Source organism: Bubalus kerabau, chromosome 1, assembly GCF_029407905.1.
Source record: "Bubalus kerabau isolate K-KA32 ecotype Philippines breed swamp buffalo chromosome 1, PCC_UOA_SB_1v2, whole genome shotgun sequence".
Lineage (NCBI taxonomy): Eukaryota > Metazoa > Chordata > Mammalia > Artiodactyla > Bovidae > Bubalus > Bubalus kerabau.
This window is the reverse complement of record NC_073624.1, coordinates 56,217,618-56,238,422: the sequence shown is the minus strand read 5'-3', so window position 1 is coordinate 56,238,422 and position 20,805 is coordinate 56,217,618. Positions and strand designations below refer to the sequence as shown.

Below are 20,805 nucleotides of genomic sequence, written 5' to 3'. Positions count from 1 at the left end.
TCTTTAAATATCTTAGTTACATATAAACTAACATAAATATGCTTTAAAATGATTATCTATTTGATTAAATAGAAGAAGCATACACTTTTTTTCCTCTCGCTAAATTAACACTTCTTCTGTATTTACTACATAGCGAGACAACTACAATTTAACTGAGGAGGTTGGAATCACATTTCCTATGGGTTTATTCAATTGTGTTTCCACTTTCCACAATAAATAAGATTATTAGTCAAGGCAACTGAATATTTCTTTCTTCCTTATTACCGTTTATACAATAAAGTAGTGGACTAGCATATATTTTACCACTATTGAAGTAGCAGAAATTTGTCTTGCATATTCAATGAATCCCATGAGAGAATGGTTTAAAGGCTCCATTCTTTTGATTTTATTCTAATATGTATTTGACTTTTGTTTGCTATTATATTGAATGAATACAGACCAGGATATTTTCATGACTTTTTAATTTCAAATGAAGGAAACTGAAGAGATTTAAAAAATGGATATTCTTTAAAAAACAGGCCAATTGATGAAGTATATTCTTGTCCACTGAACCAAATTTTAATCTCATTTTTAAACAGTATTTAGCCTCAACAGAATCTGATACATTTTGGGAAAAAACAAACCAAACCAAACTGATTTAAAAAATGAGGAGAGTGATCCAGATTACTTTATGGGATTAGGGTAAAATGATTTATAGCTTATAATTATATGCTTATTAAATAATTCTCAGCAGTTGCATAATCCAAGTACTAAGCATGCAAAATACAACCAATTGGGCTGAAATGAGTTATCACAGCTAAATTAGCTACAGATGGTACACTTTAACTTGTTAGGTTTTATTTCCCATTTTGATAGATTCTATAATTAAGCTTCTCTCAAATCCTTTTGTGGAGCTCAACTTATTTTCCTGTGTCTTTACTACATATCTCATCTAGCTAACACAGTCCCATCAGATGAAATCACATTTCTTTTTTTGCAGTATACCATAAATAATAAAAATACATAAATCTTAAGCATGCAGCTCAAAGAGAACACACCTGAAGCATCCAGATTAAGATAGCATTTCCAGAACTTCAAATGTCATCTGTGCTTCCTTATAGTCCCTATTTCCTTTGTTGTCGTTGTTGCTGTTCAGTTGCTAAGTCATGTCTGACTCTTTTTGACCCCATGGACTGTAGCCTGGCAGGCTCCTCTGTTCTTCACTATCTCCTGGAGTTTGCTCAGATTCACATCCATTGAGTCGGTGATGCTATCTAACCATTTCATTCTCTGCCACCCCCTTCTCCTGTTTTCTTGCCTTCTCATAAAAAGTACCCACCATCCTGACTTCTGCTGGTTTGGGATATTATAAAGATGGAATCCTATGGAAAATACTATCCAGTGTATTTTCTTGGTCTGGCATCTTTTATTCATTATTAAATCTTGTGAAAGTTACCAACATTGCTGCATGTTGTTCTTTGTTCATTCTCATTGCTGTACATAGTATTCCATTAATTAAGTACACTGCCAAGTATTTATCCATTCTACTGCTGACAGACATTTAGGTTGTTTCCAATTTATGGTCATTACTAATAATCCTTCTACAGATTTTCCTGTATATGTCTTTTAGTGAATACAGACATCCACACACTCATTCCACTCTTACATAGACACATGCCCACATTTTTCCACCTCCACTTTCTGAATACTCACTAGATCATAGCTTACAAATACATTCAACTTTAGCAAGTATACTGTCAAATAGGTTTCCAGACTGGCTGTACCTCATTTATCTTCTTTCCCCTTTCATCTTTCTTTGTAATCACCAACTGAAAATGCCTAAACTTTCTCTGACAAATTTTCTGACAAAACAATCTTAAAAGAATTATTTGTCTCAATAGCAAAAGGCACAACTTTTCAGTTGAGCTTATCTGTAAGGTTGATTTCTCAAATCATTCCCTTTCCACTTGCATTTTTTGTTATTTTCATGTATTTGTAAATGAATAAATTTCTATCAGTTTTAAAATGTAGTGAACACAATATATAGTAAAAACTCTCTTAATTGACCTCCTTCTGAAAGATTACTTTTTCTCTCTCCAGAACTGACAAGAGTAAGATTATTTTCTAATAGCTCACATGTGCATCTGTTGTAGGCTTACCTCACAGAAAAATGGGCTTAGTGAACTGCTGCTTGTAAGTCATGTAAACCCATGTTTATTAGTCTATTGTAATTACATAATTATATAAGCTGGCAAAATATGAATGTGAAAGAACTGTTTCAATGGAACTAAGTTGATGGTAACTAAATGAAGGTAAGTTTCTAAATGAAAAAATGCTCTTAAATTAAGCATGCATGACAGTTACAAAAGATTAAACAGTTGAAACAAAAACATAGCTATATTTGAATTATGACTGCTTGACAAATTTTGTTTTCATTGTAGACACTGGATTATGGGTGTGGTTTAAGCAAAAAAGAAGTCCAAAGCAAATCAATGGATACATAATTTAAGAAAAACAAAAATCCTTGGTCTATACCAAAAAATTGGCAAATTTTCATATATACATTATTTATTAAAATAAGGTAAGACTTCCCTGGTGGTGCCCTGGATAAGAACCCATCTGCCCATGCATGGGATATGAGTTCAATTCTTGGTCCAAGAAGATTCCACATGCCACGGAACAATGAGGCCTCTGCGCTGTAACTACTGAGCCAGTGCTCTAGAGCCTGTGAGCTGCAACTACTGAAACCGGCAGGCTCAGAGCCTGTGCTCTGCACAAGAGCAGCCACAGCAACGAGAAGCCCACATGATGCAACGAGACAGCAGCCCCTGTTCTCTGCAACCAGCCCACGTGCAGCAACAAAGATCAAGTGCAAACGAAAATAAAAGAAGTAAATTAAATAAGTTAGATAGACATTCCTTTAAAATGATTTCCTGAGTTTGTTGACTTTTTGGTTATCTAAGGAACTGCAAGTTCAGACCATGTCAGATAAGAGTTTCTACTATAATTGGGAAAAAACCCCATAAATTCACATTTTAATATTTCCAAATTTATTGCTAGTATATTTGTATATAATATGTAAAATTACCTAAAAGTTCATTATAACTGAAGAAGCATACTTTTCAGGCAAGTGGTATAGCAAGAAATAGAAAAGCTATAAGGGTTTATAACTTTCTTAATATACACAATAAAACATATTGAAAGATAATAGACTCTTCATCAAAGTATAAAAATGGGTTGCCATTTCCTTCTCCAATGCATGAAAGTGAAAAGTGAAAGTGAAGTCGCTCAGTCGTGTCCAACTCTTAGCGACCCCATGGACTACAGCCCACCTAGGCCCTCCGTCCATGGGATTTTTCAGGCAAGAGTACTGGAGTGGGGTGCCATTGCCTTCTCCTAAAAATATAACATTAACAAGTTAAACTACCATGGTCAAAAATCAGGAGCTATATAAAACATATATGTATACCTATTCAAATGTTTGCAAGGGAAATTTCAAAACAAAAGCTTTTAAGGTAATGCTGACATATTAAGAAATCAATCATATAGACTGAACCTAAGGGCACTGGATACAGATAGCATTACTCTTGAGGTAAATAAAATGACAGTTTTGATGCAATTTGACTATGACTATAACTTCCCCACCCCTCTCAACTCTGTGGTCTTAAGTAGAACTCTCAGATTTAGTTCTTTGAGGTACAGGTGAAGAGGTATGCTGATCTAAGATTAGGAACTTATCTTACTTTTGGTAGTTCATTGTCAAAATTTTTGCTTCATTTCAGGCTGAGTGCTTTTCAGTAGAATATTAAGTATTCCTAACCATATGGTTGGAGAAGGAAATGGCAACCCACTCCAGTGTTCTTGCCTGGAGAATCCCAGGGACGGGGGAGCCTGGTGGGCTGCCATCTATGCAGTCACACAGTTGGACACAACTGAGGTGACTTAGTAGCAGCAGCAATCATATGGTACTTAAATGTTAAGTGTCCCATTTAATTAATAAAAAGGTCTCATAAATTAGGTGCTGGCATATAGGGGATAGCCTAGATAGTCTCAAGAGGTCTTTTACTTAGAGGGAGGTGTTCCCTCTGAAAATTCAAAAGGAAATTTCCTGGATAATTTTATTTTCCACTTTTAATTGGCAGCTCATTGTCTATTAAGGAGTTCATCACAGAAGGAAATTTCTGCTACCAAATGTTTACAACAGACAAAAGAAGGAATAGATGACATTAAATGACACATCTGTATTCATTTGGCCCTTTCTAACTGGTAAAGTGAAAAATACAAACCATAATCCTTTTAAAAGACAGGACTGGAACACATGAATCACTGTGTTGATTAATTAAATATAAAAGAATAAAGGCAATACTTAGATGTAGTTATAAAGATGAGAAGGCACTTTACAAATGTTACTTGTACAGGAAAGCGACCTTTAACACTCCTAGACAAGAAACATAATTTTCACTGAGTTTGTGACAGCAAAATGAAGATTCTCCCCCATCATTTCCTAATCAATCACTAATCAATTTCACTAATCAATCACTAAGTCACTCATCATGCTATGGATTATTCAAAATAGGGGAAAATGTGGTATCTTTCCACAGTAAGTGAACACACAAATAGGAGGAAGAGTGAAACAAATATAAAACTATTCAGTACTAAAATATCTGGTTTTAAGTTGAAAAGGAGTTCAGAGGTGGGGAATCACATAATTGAAAGCACAAATCTAGGGATCAGGTAGACAAATCTTGACAGGGATATGGGAGGTTAAAGAGATGAATGAATAAACTGTCAGCTTGTGGCTTAGACTATAGAGAACTCTGATTCTCTATTCCCTTTAAAGGGAGAGGCTTTAACAGTGGAGGTGACAAAATGGTGAAAAAAGTGAAGGTCGCTCAGCTGTGTCCGACTCTTTGCAATCCCATGGAGTATACAGTCCACGGAATTTTCCAGGCCAGAATACTGGAGTGGGTAGCCACTCCACCTCCTGACCCAGGAATTGAATTGGGGTCTCCTGCATTGCAGGTGGATTCTTTACCAGCTGAGCTACCAGGGAAGCCCACAAAATGGTATGACAGTGTAAAATAAAAATTTTGCAAAGGATACTTTCAGGATATGTTAGTGTTTCAAATATACTCAGAAAAAATATTAGACTAATTCTGCTTTTTTAAAAAAATCAATACTTGATACTACTAAGCAAATAGTATTAGTAACAGATGAAATGGACTACCAGAAATTTTACTGACAAGAGTAAGAAAATTATAAGGATGAAAATGAAAGATAATTACTTATGCTATTTTATCCTTCAATAATTAAAAATCATGAATCAACCAGAGGACAGTGTGAAGGCCAGATACACAGCTATCCCTCCTCGTGCCCAGAAGTTTTATTAGATTCTCCCTGTACCCAGGAAGTGTTTTGGGAAGGAAGAAGGGCAAGGAGATATCCTGAGAAGTAAATTACCTTCTGGGTTACTACCCACAAAAGACTATTAAAACAGAATAAACTAAGATGTTTTAACTAAAAAGACTAAACTAAGTGGTTTCTGAAAATTACATTAATAAGTGCTTAAGAAAAAGGTATAATCCATGATAGGAACATTCATGCTTTATTATTTGTACATCTAAGCTATTATATCTTTATACTGACTTGTCTACAAATAATATTAAAATTTATGAACACAAAAATTCATAAGTCAAAAATAGAGTCAATAATCAAAGGCTGTACTTTGAAGGGGAGAGGAAGTGGCCTGTTTCAAATATAATACTAATAAACCAACTTTACCACACAAACAACAATGTACTATTATACATCATGAAGCTTCGGAGGGGTTAAAAAATCTTACACATTTACATGTCATTCCTTCATTTTTTTCCTTAAAATTATAAACAAATGCAGCAGAAACTACCAATTTATCATACCTGAGGGCCACCCCAGAGGAGAAGTGACATCTTATTTAACTTACAAAGACAAACATTTCTGAAGCATAGGAATTGTGAGATATTTTGTCAGATTTAAAAATAAACCTCGAAATTAAACTCTCAACTGCAAAGAAATAGCATATGGTAGTTTTCAAACAGATATTTAGTTATTTCATCTTCAAGGAATTCAGAATAAAAGGACTTTTCCTTTAACTAACATAAACCTTAACACAAACACCAGTAATACTACCCAGGAAATACTCGCCTTTCATTACTTTCAAGAAAAATTTCAATATACTTTGTAAGTTATTTGACTATATGCTACAAAAGAGGGAAGGTACTCCTTATCAGTTACATTAGTGGACTTTCAAAATAAACCTGAATGGATATGTTTCAAGAATACGGTTATTACTTGTACAATTCACTTCTTACAACCACACAATGGCTACAATGGCTAAAAAGCAAGCTTAAGTTACTGCAGTCACTGATAGGGTAATACGCTTTATGAAGCACTGGTTTTATATTTCATCTGCAAGAGCACGTGAGAGACCAAAGGGTTGAACACCACAGTGGTATTACCAGTACACGATCATACAAAATTTCAGAAAATTCTTTCATCATTTTATAACTTTTCACTCTATTACAATCTTTTATTAACACACTATTTCTTGGCCTCGACATAACAGATCTGCAAAGGTGATCAAAAGACTTTACTATAATTTTTGGATGGTTCTTATAAAGACATTAAATCCTTATGTTTCACTCACTAGAGGTAAATTCAATACAAGCTGTCTCTTTTATCTCATTCTTAAAGCTCTTATTAGAACTATGAAATAATTAATCTTGATTCAAAATGTTATAAAAAACTAGAGGAAATTTTAGAGGACAAGCAGAAAACTTTATTTCTGTAATTATTTAACCATACATTATAATGAATAGTATACATTCTTCTGATTTCACTTTGTACCTGTAATTATCAGGCATCATTTAACTGCTCCTAAATGCAGATTGATCTTCCAAGCAATGCTCTCTTGGCCTATCTTCAGAAGGTTCTCAGTCTTCATTTTTCTCTCTTTCCCGTAAGGACTAATTTTAAGTAAATCACTTATTTTGTGATCTTAGCTGGGGTGGGGTTCGGGGAGGAACACTGTCTTAACTGTGGATCTTAAAGATGCAAATATACATGAGCAGAAGTATTATGGGAAGAATTTAGCTAACATGGGATATATAGAAGACAGTTGATAAACATTCTATTTCTCTCATAATAATTTTCAAAAAACAGCATTATTGGCTTAGTGGATATCTAAGGTAATTTCGTATTCCCTTATCTAGCAATTTGGTTATATTCCTAAAAAAAATCATTATTTTTTATGTCTCACCCTTCCTCCCATTTTAGTTAAATTGATGACAGCTAGAACATGACAACTACCAATATTCCGTGTTTTATAGACAAAGTGAATGGCACATTACACGCCTCTATTATTTTAGTCTTGAACTAAGAATTTCTTGGTTTTTGGAAGCCACTTTTCCTTCACCATAAATTTTATCTAATATTTTAAAAGATTACTGGGGAGGAGGAGGAGGAAATGGATTTAGTTCTGACATCTTCTGTAGTTACAGTGAGTACTGCATCTTCTATTTCTTTTGTATCCCCCAAAGTACTAAATGTTGGCTATACTAAACATGTTTAATAAATACTTGTTGATCTGACTTGTTCTTACAGAACGGTACTGTTTTTAATATACAAGAACATCTGTTATTTGGCACTGACTAGGAATGAGATGTTCTGTATTAGTGAGTTTTTAAAATAATAAGCTTAACCCGGTAAATACTTAAACACCATTTTTACCTTCTTTGGGAAGGAGGGGGATAATAAATCTTTCTAAATATGCATTTACTTACCTCTCAAAAATAATAATTTTAACTTTCTTCAGATGATTCTAGGTCATAATTTGAAGTACTAGTACTTATATTTTCCTGTACATAAATGTATGTATATGATAGATCTATATATGGAGAACATGAAGAGGGACCATAAAAGAATGGTGTTCTAACATGAGGCCGAATGACTAGCAATCCTATGATTTACTTGGGAATTCTTTTCTTAAACACATCTGTCAGATGTTTGTTTGGTAATGGCATTTTTTTAATAAAGACATGGTGACAGATAAAGGATTGTATTCATTCATTCACTCACTCACTAAATACTTAAGAGGGTACTCTTCTAGGGCTGGGATGACTCTAGGGTAGTCAAGCATGGCTGACCCTGTAAAATCCCTTAGTGAAAAGGGCAGTCTACTCTAGGATCATTTTCCTTGTCCTCTACAAAACTCCATTTCTCCTTTCTTGCTCCTCATCTGAAAGCTGGCCTAATGACATATGAACGAATATGACATCTTCGTTTCAAGAAATGGTACTGGAGTGTTTTAGCAAAGATATCTTTCAAAAATGATAGATTCTTCCCAAGCAGAAGATGATAACATGTCTGTACACATTACCCTAAGTATAATTCTATCAATTTTATTAAACCCTACATAACGCTTGATTTTAATTAGGGCATAGAAATAATATGAACATTTGCTTTTTCAATAATATAAAAAGATCAAAACTTCAATTGGAGAATCTACCAAGTAGTATTTTTGAGGAGTAAATGAATTAATTTATATAAAACATAGTATGATCACTTACTATTAACTGAATCAAAATTTCTCAACAGGGCATGGTTCCAACACCTAGTTACATTTCTGATTGTCCTAATGAGTGGGGTGCTACAAGCATTTAGTGAAAGGGAACCAGGGATGCTAGCCATTCTACATGACTTTTGCATGTCACAGTAAAATTGAGAAATACTAGGTGGGGCCATTTCAAGATAGGAAATATGTTTTTTTCAATCTTTGTTAGTGTTCCATCCCATGTCATAACAGTGAATTACTCTGACACCATCCATATAAAAATTGGCTACTTTGCAAGAATATTATCCTTCCCTATTTTTTCAACTTGACATCCTATAATCTGTCTTGTCAGGTTATTTCCATTTTGATTAGCCTTTATTTCCATACTCTTTCACTTCCCATAGTACAATTTTTTTTTTTAATTACTACTGACTTCAGATTTTAGTCTAATACCAAGTTTTGCTCAAGGTTATGACATTGCAGAACTCCAGATGGCACTATTTACATTGTACTCTGTAAGCCATAGCTCTGGAATTGTGCAGCTTGGCAGCTTTGCCTCTGCCTTACATTTTCCTGTTATCTTATGTTTCTAATACTCAAATTTATTTCCTGTAAAGAGTGACAAAGACTACATGTTACTATATCTTCTTATGTGGTCATGTCTGAACACATATACACTGTACTGCTATTCTATAACTACTTGTTTTTTTTATAGATATGTGTAATATAATTAAAACACTTATATAATATTAAAATATTTTAGAGAAATGTACAATCAAAATATTTTTATCATTATATATTTTGATAGGTTATATTTTCTATGAGGTTCATTCAAAATTGTATAGTACACTTTTTTTTTTCTCATTCTTTTTTACTTTACAATATTCTATTGGTTTTGCCATACACTGACATGAATCCGCCACTGGTGTAAATGCACTCCCCATCCTGAATCCCCCTCCCACCTCCCTCCCCATACCATCCCTCTGGGTCATCCCAGTGCACCAGCCCCAAGCATCCTGTATCATGCATTGAACCTGGACTGGTGTTTTGTTTCACATATGATATTATACATGTTTCAACACCATCCTCCCAAATCATCCCACCCTCGCCCTCTCCAACAGAGTCCAAAAGACTGTTCTATACATCTGTGTCTCTTTTGCTGTCTCGCATACAGGGTTATCGTTAATACCTTTCTAAATTCCATATGTATGTGTTAGTATACTGTATTGGTGTTTCTCTTTCTGGCTTGCTTCACTCTGTATAATAGGCTCCAATTTCATCCACCTCATTAGAACTGATTCAAATGTATTCTTTTTAATGGCTGAGTAATACTCCATTGTATATATGTACCACAGCTTTTTTTTTTTATACCTCTAATGCTTTATTAAGAATTTCCTCCTTGTTGTCACATTGGTTTTCTAGCATGTCTTCATAGATATCCATGAGATAGGCAATTAAGTAGGGAGAGCTGTGACTTAGTTGTAAATCAAGTAATTGATTTAACAGATTGGGATATTTGAAAAGACCACGACCCTGCAAAATCTCTTTCAAATAATTCCATGCACTTTCATTATGTGGAACTAGTTTGATCATTTCCAGAGTGTACTGGATTTCTCTCTTCAATATAGCATGATCATTGTAGCCCGTAGTGTTAGAAATTATGAAATATCTTTGGTTCCAGACAGTTATTTCTCACATCCTCTTTGAGAAGTTGGTCTACATACTGCAACTCATTATCCCAAAGTTTAAATTCCTGAATAACCTGTCGGTGTTGCCAGGCATGGTAATTCTTTGCACCCTGAGTAAGAATATCCGCAATAAACTGAAGCTCCTGAGATGGGTCTCTCAGCCATTCCACCAGCACTCACCTATGATGCCAAACTTGATAGTTTTTGGGCCATTGCTCAATTATTGCCAAGACGAGTAGTTCATTTCCTCATGTAGATCTTTCTGAAGTGACTTTGAGAGAACACTCCAGAAATGCCACACTATGTAACTGGCTGCATTTAACTCAATAGCATCTCTGATTAATTTAAAAGCCTGCTCACTTCTCTCGTCCCGCTGCAGGACAGCCCAGAAATAATCATAGACGTCCTGAAATTCCTCACTATAAATGATCTGGACCACTGGATTGGGGCCATCATTCTGCGGCACTGGATCTATATCAGGCCATTCTGCTCTGTCCCTGTATAGGACATAGGTGGGCGAGTCCAGGCTCAGGAACCCATCATCCATAAGGGATGCCGCCTCTTCCTGCAGCGGCTGGGGAGGCGGCGGAGGAGGATGGGGTTGAGGAGGCGGCGGCGGCTTCCGCTGACCTGGTTCCCCGCCCCCTGCGGCCTCCCCGACCCCGGTGGTGGCCGCCATCACTGCTCTGCCCAAGCTGAGGCGGCGGAGGCCCCGCCCCCAGGGCTACCACAGCTTTCTTATCCATTCATCTGCTGATGGATATCTAGGTTGCTTCCATGTCCTGGCTATTATAAACAATGCTGTGACGAACACTGGGGTACATGTGTCTCTTTCAATTCTGGTTTCCTCGGTGCGTATGCCCAGCAGTGGGATTGCTGGGTCGTATGCCAGTTCTATTTCCAGTTTTTTAAGGAATCTCCACACTGTTCTTCATAGTGGCTGTACTAGTTTGCATTCCCACCAACAGTGTAAGAGGGTTCCCTTTTCTCCACACCCTCTCCAGCATTTATTGCTTGTAGACTTTTGGATAGCAGCCATTCTGACTGGCGTGAAATGGTACTCATTGTGGTTTTGATTTGCATTTCTCTGATAATGAGTGATGTTGAGCATCTTTTCATGTGTTTGTTAGCCATCTGTATGTCTTCTCTGGAGAAATGTCTGTTTAGTTCTTTGGCCCATTTTTTGATTGGGTCATTTATTTTTCTGGAATTGAGCTGTAGGAGTTGCTTGTATATTTTTGAGATTAATTCTTTGTCAGTTGCTTCCTTGGCTATTATTTTCTCCCATTCTGAAGGCTGTCTTTTCACCTTGCTTATAGCTTCCTTTGTTGTGCAGAAGCTTTTAATTTTAATTAAGTCACATTTGTTTATTTTTGCTTTTATTTCCAGTATTCTGGGAGGTGGGTCATAGAGGATTCTGCTGTGATATATGTCGGAGAGTGTTTTGCCTATGTTCTCCTCTAGGAGTTTTATAGTTTCTGGTCTTACGTTTAGATATTTAATCCATTTTGAGTTTATCTTTGTGTATGGTGTTAGAAAGTGTTCTAATTTCATTCTTTTACAAGTGGTTGACCAGTTTTCCCAGCACCACTTGTTAAGGAGATTGTCATTTCTCCATTGTATATTCTTGCCTCCTTTGTCAAAGATAAGGTGTACATAGGTGTGTGGATTTATTTCTGGGCTTTTTATTTTGTTCCATTGATTTATATTTCTGTCTTTGTGCCAATACCATACTGTCCTGATGACTGTGGCTTTGTAGTAGAGCCTGAAGTCAGGCAGGTTGATTGCTCCAGTTCCATACTTCTTTCTCAAGATTGCGTTGGCTATTTGAGGTTTTTTGTATTTCCATACAAATTGTGAAATTATTTGTTCTAGCTCTGTGAAAAATACCATTGGTAGCTTGATAGGGATTGCACTGAATCTACAGATTGCTTTGGGGAGTATACTCATTTTCACTATATTGATTCTTCCAATCCATGAACACAGTATATTTCTCCATCTATTTGTGTCCTCTTTGATTTCTTTCACCAGTGTTTTATAGTTTTCTATATATAGGTCTTTTGTTTCTGTAGGTAGATATATTCCTGAGTATTTTACCACTTCATGGGAAATAGATGGGGAAACAGTAGAAACAGTGTCAGACTTTCTTTTTCTGGGCTCCAAAATCACTACAGATGGTGACTACAGCCATGAAATTAAAAGACACTTACTCCTTGGAAGGAAAGTTATGACCAACCTAGACAGCATATTGAAAAGCAGAGACATTACTTTGCCAACAAAGGTTCGTCTAGTCAAGGCTATGGTTTTTCCAGTGGTCATGTATGGATGTGAGAGTTGGACTGTGAAGAAGGCTGAAAGCCAGAGAATTGATGCTTTTGACCTGTGGTGTTGGAGAAGACTCTTGAGGGTCCCTTGGACTGCAAGGAGATCCAACCAGTCCATTCTGAAGGAGATCTGCCCTGGGATTTCTTTGGAAGGAATGATGCTGAAGCTGAAGCTCCAGTACTTTGGCCACCTCATGCGAAGAGTTGACTCATTGGAAAAGACTCTGATGCTGGGAGGGATTGGGGGCAGGAGGAGAAGGAGACGACAGAGGATGAGATGGCTGGATGGCATCACTGACTCGATGGACGTGAGTCTGAGTGAACTCCGGGAGCTGGTGATGGACAGGGAGCCCTGGCCTGCTGCGATTCATGAGGTCGCAGAGTCGGACACAACTGAGCGACTGATCTGATCTGATCTGATTTTATTCTTTTCATTGCAATGGTGAATGGAATTGTTTCCTTAATTTCTCTTTCTGTTTTCTCATTGTTAGTGTATACGAATGCAAGGGATCTCTGTGTGTTGATTTTATATCCTGCAACTTTACTATATTCATTGATTAGCTCTAGTAATTTTCTGGTGGAGTCTTTAGGGTTTTCTATGTAGAGGATCATGTCATCTGCAAACAGTGAGAGCTTTACTTCTTTTCCAATTTGCATTCCTTTTATTTCTTTTTCTGTTCTGATTGCTGTGGCCAAACTTCCAAAAGTATGTTGAATAGTAAGTGGTGATAGTGGGCACCCTTCTCTGGTTCCTGACTTTAGGGGAAATGCTTTCATTTTTCACCATTGAGGATAATGGGTTTGCTGTGGGTTTGTCATATATAGCTTTTATTATGTTGAGGTATGTTCCTTCTGTTCCTGCTTTCTGAAGGGTTTTTATCATAAATGGATGTTGAATTTTGTCAAAGGCTTTCTCTGCATCTATTGAGATAGTCATATGATTTTTATTTATCAATTTGTTAATGTGGTGTATTACATTGATTGATTTGCGGATATTGAAGAATTCTTGCATCCCTGGGATAAAGCCCACTTGGGCATGGTGTATGATCTTTTTAATGTGTGGTTGGATTCTGATTGCTTGATTGCTAGAATTTTGTTAAGGATTTCTGCATCTATGTTCATCAGTGATATTGGCCTGTAGTTTTCTTTTTTTGTGGCATCTTTGTCAGGTTTTGGCTTTAGGGTGAAGGTGGCCTCATAGAATGAGTTTGGAAGTTTACCTTCCTTTGCAATTTTCTGGAAGAGTTTGAGTAGGATAGGTGTTAGCTCTTCTCTAAATTTTCGGTAGAATTCAGCTGTGAAGCCGTCTGGACCTGGGGTTTTGTTTGCTGGAAGATTTCTGATTACGATTTCAATTTCCGTGCTTGTGATGGGGCTGTTAAGATTTTCTATTTCTTCCTGGTTCAGTTTTGGAAAGTTATACTTTTCTAAGAATTTGTCCATTTCTTCCAAGTTGTCCATTTTATTGGCATATACTTGCTGATAGTAGTCTCTTATGATCCTTTGTATTTCTGTGTTGTCTGTTGTGATTTCTACATTTTCATTTCTACTTTTATTAATTTGATTTTTCTCCCTTTGTTTCTTGATGAGTCTGGCTAATGGTTTGTCAATTTTATTTATCTTCTCAAATAACCAGCTTTTGGCTTTGTTGATTTTTGCTATGGTCTCTTTTGTTTCTTTTGCATTTATTTCTGCCCTAATTTTCAGAGAAGGCGATGGCACCCCATTCCAGTATTCTTGCCTGGAGAATCCCAGGGATGGGGGAGTCTGGTGGGCTGCCGTCTATGGGGTTGCACAGAGTCAGACACAACTGAAGTGACTCAGCAGCAGCAGCAGTAGCTGCCCTAATTTTTAAGATTTCTTTCCTTCTACTAACCCTGGGGTTCTTCATTTCTTCCTTTTCTAGTTGCTTTAGGTGTAGAGTTAGGTTATTTGACGTTTTTCTTGTTTCTCCAGGTATGCCTGTATTGCTATGAACCTTCCCCTTAGCACTGCTTCTACAGTATCCCGCAGGTTTCGGGTTGTTGTGCTTTCATTTTCATTCTTTTCTATGCATTTTTTGATTTCTTCTGTGATTTGTTGGTTATTCAGCAGCGTGTTGTTCAGCCTCCATATGTTGGAATTTTTAATAGTTTTTCTCCTGTAATTGAGATCTCATCTTACTGCATTGTGGTCAGAAAAGATGCTTGGAATGGTTTCAATTTTTTTGAATTTACCAAGGGTGGATTTATGGCCCAGGATGTGATCTATTCTGGAGAAGCTTCCATGTGTGCTTGAGAAAAGGTGAAATTCATTGTTTTGGGATGAAATGTCCTATAGATATCAATTAGGTCTAACTGGTCTATTGTATCACTTAAAGTTCGTGTTTCCTTGTTAATTTTCTGTTTAGTTGATCTATCCATAGGTGTGAGTGGGGTATTAAAGTCTTCCACTATTATTGTGTTATTGTTTATTTCCCCTTTCATACTTGTTAGCATTTGTCTTACATATTGTGGTGCTCCTCTGTTGGGTGCATATATAATTGTTATATCTTCTTCTTGGATTGATCCTTCGAACATTATGTAGTGTCCTTGGTCTCTTTTCACACTCTTTGTTTTAAAGTGTATTTTGCCTGATGAGTATTACTACTCCTGCTTTTTTGGTCTCTATTTGCATGGAATATCTTTTTCCAGCCCTTCACTTTCAGTTCATATGTTTCCCTTGTTTTGAGGTGGGTCTCTTGTAGACAACATATACAGGGGTCTTGTTTTTGTATCCATTCAGCCAGTCTTTGTCTTTTGGTTGGGGCATTCAACCCATTTACATTTAAGGTAATTATTGATAAGTATGATCCCACTGCCATTTATTTTATTGTTTTGGGTTCGAGTTTATACACCCTTTCTGTGTTTCCTGTCTAGAGAAGATCCTTTAGCATTTGTTGGAGAGCTGGTTTGGTGGTGGTGAATTCTCTCAGCTTTTGCTTGTCTGTAAAGCTTTTGATTTCTCCTTCATATTTGAATGAGATCCTTGCAGGGTACAGTAATCTGGGCTGTAGGTTATTTTCTTTCATCACTTTAAGTATGTCCTGCCATTCCCTCCTGGCCTGAAGAGTTTCTGTTGAAAGATCAGCTGTTATCCTTATGGGAATCCCCTTGTGTGTTATTTATTGTTTTTCCCTTGCTGCTTTTAATATTTGTTCTTTGTGTTTGATCTTTGTTAATTTGATTAATATGTGTCTTGGGGTGATTCGCCTTGGGTTTATCCTGTTTGGGACTCTCTGGGTTTCTTGGACTTGGGTGATTATTTCCTTCTCCATTTTAGGGAAGTTTTCAACTATTATCTCCTCAAGTATTTTCTCATGGTCTTTCTTTTTGTCTTCTTCTTCTGGGACTCCTGATTCGAATGTTGGGGCATTTAACATTGTCCCAGAGGTCTCTGAGATTGTCCTCATGTCTTTTAATTCGTTTTTCTTTTTCCCTCTCTGTTTCATTTATTTCTACCATTCTATCTTCTACCTCACTTATCCTATCTTCTGCCTCCATTATTCTACTGTTGGTTCCCTCCATAATGTTTTTGATATCATTTATTGCATTATTCATTACTGATTGACTCTTTTATTTCTTCTATGTCCTCATTAAACCTTTCTTGCATCGTCTCAATCCTTGTCTCCAGGCTTTTTATCTGTAACTCCATTTTGTTTTCAAGATTTTGGATCATTTTCACTATCATTATTTGGAATTCTTTATCAGGTAGATTCCCTATCTCTTCCTCTTTTGTTTGGTTTGGTGGGCATTTATCCTGTTCCTTTACCTGCTGGGTATTTCTCTGCCCCTTCATCTTGTTTATATGGCTGTGTTTGGGGTGGCCTTTCTGTCTTCTGGCAGTTTGTGGAGTTCTCTTTATTGTGGAGTTTCCTGGCTGTGGGTGGCGTTGGATAGGTGGCTTGTCAAGGTTTCCTGGTTAGGGAAACTTGTGTCGGGTGTTCTGGTGGGTGGAGCTGGATTTTTTCTCTCTGGAGTGCAGTGAAGTGTCCAGTAATGAGTTATGAAATGTCAGTGGGTTTTGAGTGACTTTGGGCAGCCTGTAAATTGAAGCTGAGGGCTATGTTCCTGTGTTGCTGGAGAATTTGCGTGGTATGTCTTGCGCTGGAGCTTGCTGGCCCTTGAGTGGAGCTTGGTTTCAGTGTAAGTATGGAGGCTTTTGGATGAGCTCTTGTCTATTAATGTTCCCTGGAGTCAGGAGTTCTCTGGTGTTCTCAGGATTTGGACTTAAGCCTCCTGCTTCTGGTTTTTATTCTTATAGTAGCCTCAAGACTTCTCCATCTGTCACTTCCAAGGCGGTTCCATCTGTTTTAGTTTCTTCTGTTTGCTGGTCTCTTCAGTGTCTAATTTCCGCCCTCATACAAGGGGGTGGCGGTGGACACTTTTTTAGGCTCACTTGTTCAGTCATGGTGTGGGGAGGGAGGAACACTGCAAACAAATAACACTGGCATCTGTGGGGAGTGGTCCCAGTGTCTTGGCTACACTGGGTTTGCCCCCGCTCATGGTATGTGTGTTTTCCTGTCTACACTGCTTAGGCTCTAGGTTACTCTGCTGGGAACTGTCTGAGGCCGGCCCTGGGTTGTATGCACTTTCCAGGTCTAAGCCACTCAGGTTCAGGTACTCAGGTAGTCTACAAAGGCACAGACTTGGTTGGGCCTGCGTTTTGTGCTGTTCCCAGGTCTGAGCGGCTCAGGTGACCAGGTGTTTGGCAAGCGCAGTTTCTGTGACTTATGGCTTCCCACATCCCTGCCGCTCAGTTTTCTGGGTATACAACCAGCGCACCTTCTCAGGTGGATGTTGACCGTTCAGAATCCCAAGAAGTCTTGGTTAGCAACAAAGCCTGCTTACAGTTTGGTAGATGATGCCTCTCTGGGGCATGACTGATCCCTTCTGGCTCTGGCTGCCCTCACCTGCCCATCTCCAGTGGGGGATAGGTCTGTCCACAGCCAGCTAGCTCTAATCAGTCCTTTGTTTGGTGAACAGGCCTGGCAGTGTTTTACGTTAGGGCCTTTTGCGGGGTGGGTATCCTGCAGTCTGGTTTGCTATCTCTAGTTAGTTCCATCAGATTGCCCTCGGGGCATTCAGGCCGGGTCCTTACTCTAAGCAATGCAGCCCGTGCCTCCCTGCCCCAGCCCCCACTTGCTAGTGGCGGATACAGGCATCTGCACTGCTTCTCTGCTGGGAGTTACTGTTGGGCACTTAATCTGTGGGTTTTAATTATTTATTTATTTTTCCTCCCGGTTATGTTGCCCTCTGAGGTTCCAAGACTTGCCACAGACTCACCAGTGAGAGGGTTTCCTGGTGTTTGGAAACTTCTCTCTTTTTTAAGACTCCCTTCCCAGGACGGATCTCCATCCCTACCTCTTTTGTCTCTCTTTTTACCTTTTATATTTTTTCCTACCTCCTTTTGAAGACAATGGGCTGCTTTTCTGAGTGCCTGATGTCCTCTGCACACATTCAGAAGTTGTTTTGTGGAATTTAATCAATGTTCAAATGTTCTTTTGATGAATTTGTGGGGGAGAAAGTGGTCTCCCCGTCCTATTCCTTTGCCATCTTAGGACTGCCCCCCAAAATTGTATAGTACACTTTAGAAAATGTTTACAAAAAGGTAGTATTGGGACAGATAAAGAACTTTTAAATGAGAACTCAATTTTCTTAAGAACTTGCAGATATTACAGAATATTAAAACTAGATGAAATCTTAAATAAAAAGTCATATTACAGAATGCACATTAGTAAGAAATATCTAAAATATTATTAGATTCAAATACTATATTCTCACAGGATGAATTTGAAAATTGCCACTGAGAAGGGTGAATGAATTAAGACTGCAGGTAGTACAGTCAGACTGCCTGATACTCGAGCTCCTCTCCTTAACAGCTGTGTCCCTTTCCACAAATTATTAGCCTCTCTGTGCCCTGTATCCTCATCTTATAAATGGAGGATAAAAATAGAACCTATCTCAGATGTGTTGTAAAAATTAAATAAACTTACATAGGTAAGGCACTCAGTGTTGGTTAGTATGCAGTAAAGTATTCCATAAAATATTTAGTAATATTATTTTTATTATAATTCATTTACAGGAAATAAAACACCTGTGTGAGTCTTAGAGAAGCTTAAAATGGTTCTGAAATGATTATTCACAGGTTTAAAAATATATTGGTGATTACCAAGAACCTAGCACAGTGGCTGGCACATAGTAGATACTTGACATTTGCTGTCTGGATGAATTAGTCTACATATTCATTTATTTTCTATACATTCAGTCTCTGTATCAAGAGACAAACAAGTGACAACTTTTAATGGATAGACTGAGACATTAGTACAAGTGAGACCATCTTCATTCTGAATCAGAATTTGGGAATTTTCAATAAAATAGGTTAAGTTTTATGAACCTCTTGAAGGGGTAGAGTGTTTTGAAATGGTGTCCCTAAGGCCACAAATCTCTTAGCTGATTATAATATTGTGTCTCCTTGAAAAGGTTAAAGTCAAACATCTGAAGATATGCACAGATCAACAGTGTATGAAAAAGAATTTTTTTTTTTTTGAGTTGCAGAAAAGAAACATTCTTTCTGCTCTTTATAGTACAAAACATTAAGAATCCATCTTGTAGCACTGTTTCATATTGTTGGATTACATAATAAAGCTTAGTATTTAAAAAATTTTATTCACCATTTAAATAGTTTTAAAATAGTTCAGGAGCACTTAGCACATTCACAATGTTGTGCAACCACCACCACTATCTAGTTCTAGAATATTTTCATAATCCCAAAAGGAAACACTGTACTCATTAAGCAGTCACTCCTATGTCTGGTCCTCCAACTTCCTGGCAGCCACTAATCTGTTTTGTCTAATGATCTGCTGCTTCTGGAGAATTTACCTAATGGAAACACAGAGTATTTTATCTCTGGCTACTTTCACTTAACATAGTGTTTTCAAGTTTCATCTATGGTGTAGCATGTATCTATATTCATTTTTGTTTACAGGTGAATAGTATTTCAATGTGTGGATATCTGTGCTTAGTTGCTCAGTCATGTCCAACTCTTTGTGACCTCATGGACTGTAGCCTGACAGACTCCTCTGTCCATGGGGATTCTCCAGACAAGAATATTGGAGCAGGTTGCCATACTCTCCTCCATGGGATCTTCCCAACCCAGGGGATCGAACCCAAGTCTCTTGCATTACAGGCAGATTCTTTACCATCTGAGCCACCAGGGAAGCCCATGTATGGATATACATTTATTTGTCCATTCATTTACTGATGGACATCTGGGTTGCCTCACCTTTTAGCTATTGTGAATAGTGCTGCTAGGAACATTCCTTTGTAAGTTTTCATTTGAATGAACACCTGGTTTTAATTCTCTTGGGTCTATACCAAGGATTGGAAATGCTGGGTTACATGTTTAACATTTTGAGGAAATGCCAAACACTATTCCATGATGGCTACACCATTTTACATTCCTACCAGCAAAGTATGAGGGTTTCAGTTTCTTCACATTCTTGTCAAGACTTGCTTTTTCCTTTGTGTTTATAGTTATCTTAGTGCTCAGTGGTACTTTATTTTGATTTTCATTTCCCTAATGACATTCAGCATCTTTTCATGTGCTTGTCAGCAATTTATATATCTTCTCAGAAGAATCGTCTATTCATGTATTTTGCATATATTTTTTTCTAAATTGGGTTGTTTGTCTCTTTATAATTGAATTAGAAGAGTTTCTTGTATATCTTGGATGACACTCTTATTAATATATAATTTGCAAATACATTTTCCCATTCAGTGGAATATCTTTTCACTCCCTTGACAGGGTCCTCTGGTATTCAAAAGTTATAAATTCTGATGAAGCCCAATTTATTTATTTTTAATAGATGTGTTTTTTGTGTCATATTTAAGAAACCATTACCAAATCCAAGACCCTAAAGCTTTGTCCCTGCTTTCTTCTTCTAAGAGTTTTGTAGTTTTAGCTGGATATTATTGAGGATTTTGCATCTATATTTGTAAGGAATACTGGTGTGCAGTTTTCTTTTTTTATGAAGTCTTTGTCTGGCTTTGGTTATCAGGATAATGATGGCCTCACAGAATGAGTCAGAAAGTGTTTCCTCCTATTCTACTTTCTGTAAGCATTTGAGAGACAGGTGTTAATTCTTCCTTAAATGTTTGGCAGAATTTACCAGTGAAGAATCTTGTCCTGGGCTTTCTTAGTTGAG

At 37.2% G+C, this 20,805-nt stretch overlaps 1 protein-coding gene and 1 pseudogene across 1 annotated transcript in view; both read right to left on the bottom strand.

Moving 5' to 3' along the window:
• NUP37 (nucleoporin 37) overlaps positions 1-20,805 on the bottom strand; it is a 54,251-nt gene that overhangs the window by 11,866 nt on the left and 21,580 nt on the right. The gene's annotated exons all lie outside the window — the stretch shown is intronic.
• On the bottom strand, positions 9,672-10,936 carry LOC129648743 (protein farnesyltransferase/geranylgeranyltransferase type-1 subunit alpha-like; annotated as a pseudogene).